Genomic DNA, 6,854 nt, shown 5'->3' with positions numbered 1-6,854 from the left:
TCTCTCTCTCTCTCTCTCTCTCTCTCTCTCTCTCTCTCTCTCTCTTTTTTAAGAAATGCCCAGTTTCAGATCTTTATAGACTGCTTCTTTGTTCTTTCCACAGGTATAAAAAATACCTTGGCTTAGCGTCCCTGGCAAGGAACATGAAGGCAGTTATCTTTTATTTCCTCCACAATTAAGTGGTTTTGTTTAGGGACAAATATGATCACGCTATATTATCTGTGCTAATCCCGAGGGTTTATATGGGAATATTATGGTGTCTTTGAGCACAGAGGAGGCTCTCTTGGCTCTTGCGTGGGCTTAGCTCAGAAGTTAGGGGCCAGACACACCGTCACATAAAACTTTATCTCAGTCGTTGGATTTTAGATTCTTGTCTCAAGAATTTGAGGAATGGAATTCATGAATCACAGAGGGTGAGTTTCAGAAAGGGGGATTTTATTATAGGGGCTTCTGAGAGAGAGTGGGGTCCGAGTCTGTGTGGCAAGAGGGGTTTGGGAGTGGGGTACTATTGATCTGTGAGGCTGGGGCCTTCTGAAAGGGCTTTTGACAGAGACTGGGGTGAAATTCGGGAGCAGGAACTCGTCAGTTGGCTAGCCAGGTGTCCAGGCGCCTCCTCTGACCCTTCCATGTAATCACAGCCTTCAGGCAGGGTTCTCACTGAGCAGAGGCAACAGGAAGAAGGCAGCCAGCAGAGCTCTCTTCCGGCATTGCCGGCCTCTAGTGAGGATAGTCTCGTAGTCATTGCTGTGGGTCTGCCCCACCAGGCCAGTTCCTATCTCCTGTGCTCATCGGAATCACTGTGTTTGTCCAAAACTTGTTTGTGGTGGCTTTGAATTGCTTTAATGTTTGAGTCTATTTACTTTGTGATATTTGAAGGGAAACGAAATCAACAGCTTTTCGTGTACTGTAATTAAACTTTAAAAACCACAATTTTTGTGTATGTATATATGTGTATGTTGTATGTGTGCATGCGTTTGTTTGGGAGGGCACATTCTTGCCGTTGTCCGTGGAGGTCAGATTACATGAACACGGGATGTGGAGGTCAGAGGGCAACCTCAGCTGTCAGTCTTCACCTTTCCCCTTGTGTGACGCAAGAGCTGTCTGTTTTGTCACCTGATTTTTTTTTTCTTGAGGCATCCCTCGGTGTTCTGAAGCTCACTAAGTCGCTACATTGGGTAGGAGCGAGTCCCAGGGATCTTGCTGTCTCCACTTCTAAGCACTGGGATTAAATGTGCACATAGCACTTTCTGCAGCTTTTTTATGTGGTTTCTGGGATCAAGCTCGAGCTTCTAGCCACTTTTAAAATGAGCAATAGTTCCTTGTGTAGGAAGCTTCTGAGGGAAAGAAGTCCTATTAGGGTGAGAAACGAACTTTGGGCTGGTTTTCAGTTTAAATGGGAACCCAGGCACTGCCCTGCCTCACCCAATAGCCTCCCAGACAATGTTACCATCATCCTCTTGTTTATACCTCACCTCCATTAAACCTGGTCCCCATCATCACAGGCCTTGGCATGGCAGCGGGGGATGAGGTCTAAACTCTCAAGAAAGGTAGGAAGTTTAGGAAGAAATCCCTTTCAAATCCTTCATCCTAGTCGCAAGACTGCGAAGCTACAACTGTGTTAGTACAAAAACTTTATTTATTGAAAATAGTAAGGGCTGAAAAGACCAGAGGGACCCAGGTGACAGAGCGAGAGGTGACAGGGCGGGGGAAGGAATGCAAACACATTTTATCCCTGACTCCTTTCCGACAAATCAAACAAAGAAGAATAAAATCATGCAGATGGCCAAGCCATTCGTCTGTATGTTTTGAAAACAGTACCTCATGATACCTGAGGACATCCTGGAAAATTTCACTTAGTATTGACATGAAAATGTTATCCAGTTGAAAGGTAGTTCGCCTTCTAACCATGTTCTCTATTGCTATTCTGCTTTGAAAACTGTCTCCCAGTCTGCCGTGTATTCTAACAACGAAGATACCATTATATGTCTGCTGACAAACCACTCTTGTGAAAGCCGGTCACTGTGAAAGCAGCATTGGTTCCTACATGAAAACAATCACTATTTTTACATTTTACACTGTTGCTTTATGGACGAAGCATTAGAATGTATTATCTTCACGATAAAACTAGTTTTGACGTAACCGTTACTTTTGGGATGGTTACAGAGATGATGAAGAATGAGATTCACGCTCAGACAGATGGGTTGTTTGAAATCCATACATACCATTAATAATTGCGTGGCCTGCTACAAAAATGAAGACATCCTGACCCAACGGAACTTCTCTATTCTGTGACAAGGGTCATAGTAAAAATACTCTGTGGTAGGTGTCTCCGAGAGACTGAAGTGGGGAGATTGCCAGAGTCCAAGATTTGGAACAGCACGAGCAGCATAGAAAGACTTCTCTCGACAAATAAAAGAAAAGCAGAAAATTATTTTTAAGAGAAAAAAAGAAATCTTCAGATGGTCCCTGTGTCCCCAACTGCTGAACTCTGGAGTCTGAAGAGTATTTGGATTGTCACCTGCCAATCAAATATAGCCACCACAATTCATCAAGCGATTCCATGTGCTATCCCTTCCCTATGATCTTGTTCAATGGGATTTAATATGTGGTGCTTGAACAACCAGCAACACTGAGCCCTGGTGTTCCTGCATTTCTGGACAGGCTTCTAAAGTCAGAGTCCCCTCGGGGGAGTCCTGGCACAGGGTGAAACTCACTCATGGCTGGATAAAGATTATTGTACACATTTCTGGAAGGCTTATCTTTCCCTGCTCCCAATTAGCCAAGGTGAAATGAAGTTGTTACTCCTTTACAATTCCTATAGTTTATGGATTTTTTCTTTCAACATAAAAAGTCAAGTGTTTTCTGATCCAAAATCCAGTCTCTCATTTAGGTAAAACGACAGAGTGGCAGCAGACATGCAAGAATTCTTAGCTCTTTGAGGGCCAGAAGAAGCATCTCCCTTCTCTTCCTAGATGTTGTGGCCTATCTAGAACCGTGTGTCCATCCTTGCTCCCCCACCCATGCCCTTAATCCAGTTGGCAAATTATAGCTCAGTTGCAGACTGGTCCCCAGTTGGTGCGGAAAGAGTTTCCAAAGCATAGCCCAGAGTTGATTAACCATGAGGGTGATCCTAGGGTCTGTTCGCTTAAAATATGGCAATTCTGCACCTTTAAGCAAACATTTCCAGATCTTGCTGGGGGAGGGCGGTCATTGCGTTCTCTCTTTACTCCCTTTCTAGTGTGGCACACATGTGACAGGCCAGCCAGTGGCGTTTCTGCATATTTTCAGGACCATGGCGATGTGGCGCCATGCAGAGCTTCCCTTGATGGGAATAACTTCTAAATGAGCTGTTGATCTTAATTTTTCTCCTTCTCCTTCTCAACGTGTATGCATTTGTGCATGTATATGGTTTGTGTGTGTGTGTGTGTGTGCGCACGTGTGCGTGTCTATCCATCTTTGTGTACTCAAGCAGACCATCAAAGTCACTTGGAGGAAACTGAATTCTTGATGAGATAATTTTTCCATACTGATTCATGATGTTTATTTACTTACATGTCCTTCAGAACATTCCTGATTCTCCCCACAAGAACATTTTGATGCCACAATGGTATCTTTTTTTTCAAAAAAAAAATTTCATTTTAATTTCCAACCACAATTCTCCCTCCCTTCCCTCCTCCTGCCCTCCCCAGCCCATGCTTACATCTGCTCCTCCCAAAGGGCAAAGCCCATGGGCAGTCAACAAAGCCTGGCACATTAAGTTGAGGGAGGACCAAGTCCCTCTCCCCTGTGTTAAAACAGAGCATGACGTCCCACTATAGGGAATGGGCTCCAACACGCCAGCTCATGTGTCAGGGATAGATTCTGGTCCCGCCACAGGGGTCCCTCGTATAGACCAAACTACACAACTGTCTTCCACATATGGAGGGCCTGGTTCGGTCCCATGGAGGCTCCACAGCTGTCGGTCTAGAGGTCATGAGTTCCCACGAGCTTGGTTCGGTTGTCTCTGTAGCTTTCCCCATCATGATCTTGACCTCCCTTGCTCATATATTCCCTCCTCCCTCTCTTCAGCTGGGTTCCCAGGCTCAGCCTGGTGCTTGACTGTGGATGTCTGCATCTGGTTCCATCAGTTACTGGATGAAGGCTCTATGATGACAGTTGGAGTATTCACCAATCTGATTACAGTAGATAACCAGTCCAGGCACCCTCTCCACTATTGCTTCTAGCTGGGGTCATTCTTGTGGATTCCTGGCAGATTCCTTAGCCCCATAATGGCTCTCTCTATCAATGTTTTTCCTTCTGTGACAGCTACAGTTGGTAAAATGTCGCACTTACAGTCCTGAACTGATCTCAAAGCAAGTCCAGTCCTCCCCGCCCCCACTTCAAGAGGACGTAAGTCATTGGCTTGACTCTGTGTTGTAGCACGAATAATAAAATCCCAGAGATAGATATTGGGGTTCAACCTGAAGATCAGGAAGGCAAAGCAGCCAAGCCACTAGAGAGCTCTTACCTCTATGAAATCTTCAGACTGAAAAGAGAGTGAGTTCTTGTCTCATCCCTCCTTATATTCCTCTTAGTGCTGGGATTAAAGGCGTGCACCGCCACTGCCCGGCCTCTATGGCTAACGAGTATGGCTGTTAGGATTAAAGATGTGTGCCACCACTGCCTGGCCTGCGTGGCTGACTAGTGTGGCTGCTGTTTTGTGTTCTGATCTTCAGATAAGCTTTATTTATTAAAATACAAATGAAATGTCACTACGCTGTGTCCTGGACTCTCATGCATTCCCTTTCCACAAACCTCAATCAAAGGACAACTTCTTTGGTCATCCAGCCAATTTTAACTCCTCCTTGTTCAAAGTCTGTCTCTCTCTCTCAGGGTAGTTAAGACAATAAATTGTAGGTTTGAAAAACTGGTTTCGCCGGGCGGTGGTGGCGCACGCCTTTAATCCTCTGCCAGGCAGAGGCAGGCGGATCTCTGTGAGTTCGAGACCAGCCTGGTCTACAGAGCTAGTTCCAGGACAGGCTCCAAAACCACAGAGAAACCCTGTCTCGAAAAACCAAAAAAAAAAAAAAAAAAAAGAAAAAAAAAAAGAAAAGCTGGTTTCTCAGTTTTGTTTACTGGGTATCTTGTCTACCCTGGGGCACTCTGCATGCATCCTCAGGATGGAACTGAGGAAACTCAATGAAAAAGACATTAAAAACCCTTAGGATCGACTGGAGAAAAATTAGTTAAAACGTAGACACAAGATTAAAAGCAAACAAGAACAACATGGCTTCTGCCTAGGAGCAGAAAAGGATGAGTTAGGGAAACCGGCCTTACCACCCCTCCCTGCTCCACGTTGGAGTAAGAGTTGCTGAGAAGAAGTCTGGGAGAATCATTGTGGTGAAAATGGATTTTGAACTTGACCGTGAAGGACAGCATAATTTCAGTAGAGGACGGAGAAAGAACAAGACGATAACCTTAACACCATCACTTTAGCTTATCATCTCCTCAAAAACACATTTGTGTGCGAGGGCTACCGTAACAAAGAGCCACAATCCTCTGTGGCGTCTGAGCGATAGATACATCCCAGCAAGCCCTGGTGAGTCTTCAAATCATACTTGGTACCAGATATTGAAGCGTGCATAGGTAAAACAGGATGATTCTTACACTCTGCACAGAAATCCTTTTATTATTAGACAACCTCCATTTATAAAAGTGTGTTTGCAGTAACGCTGCCCTTAGTACGTTGTACGTGCTTCTTCCTGCACAGTGCACACATACCCATAACACAGTACGATTATAAATTAGTCATGCTAAGTTATTAACACAAATATCATATCATATCATAACATAAATATCACATAACAGCTGCTCCAGCTCAAGCACTGTCGGAGTGATAACCAAGACCATTCTAAGCACCAATAGGTGGGTAGCATATACATAGAATAGAAACATACACACATATAGCATACACACAGCATAGAAACACTGTGCAAAGGGATGTTTCTCCTCCCCAGCGAAGCGGAACAAGACTTTACTGAATCGCAATTGAAAATCTATTCATCCTTCTACTTCTGGAATCTCTCCCTCTCATGAGGTTTTCAGACCAGTTAGTCACAGGCAGTTAAAATTGTAGAAGACGAAATCTTGATACGGGGGAACGGGTGTACCACAGATCAATTTGAAGAAACAAGAGAAAAATCTTGCTTTATATTATTTAACAAAGTCTATCTTCAAATTACGAACTTAGCTGGTTACTCCTGATATCTATAATGGCGGCTCCGCTCAAGCCTGTCACTTAGATTCTAGTAGTCTGGGGGCAAGAGCCACTCTTTCTCCGTGCCTTTGCTGTCCTCTGCCCCTTGTGTATATTCAATCTCTAAATAATCCCCTTGTATCCAGTACCAGTGAAGCTGGAGAGGGGCCGCCCTCTGGCTTTTATTTTCACTTGATTTTCTCTGTTAATGAGCACATCTCTAAAGACGGCATCTTTCTGAGGTTCTGAGCCTCAGACTTGTGGGAAATGAGGGTGAGGCTGACCTGTCATAAAAGGACACTGAAAATGTACTATAGACATATTAATTATACTCTCAGTTAACACTATGAGATGATATGCTTATGTTCGTTAGCAGGTCATGTATGTAGTAGGACAGAATTCATAATGAGTACATTATGAATAATATATAAATGCATATACTGATAACAGTAATCTTTATTGACTACTTACTATGGGCTGATTGTTTTCCCGTCTTATTTGATTTATTCCGCAATGGGTCCTTTGGGGAAGCCGGCCTAATTACCTGTATTCTCGTTACACAGTGGCAGACTGTAAGCCTCAGGCTCGTTGGATCTCTATACCCGTGTCCTGTAACAAC

This window comes from Microtus ochrogaster, unplaced genomic scaffold, assembly GCF_000317375.1.
Source record: "Microtus ochrogaster isolate Prairie Vole_2 unplaced genomic scaffold, MicOch1.0 UNK20, whole genome shotgun sequence".
Taxonomy (NCBI): Eukaryota; Metazoa; Chordata; class Mammalia; order Rodentia; family Cricetidae; genus Microtus; species Microtus ochrogaster.
This window is presented reverse-complemented; position numbering follows the sequence as displayed.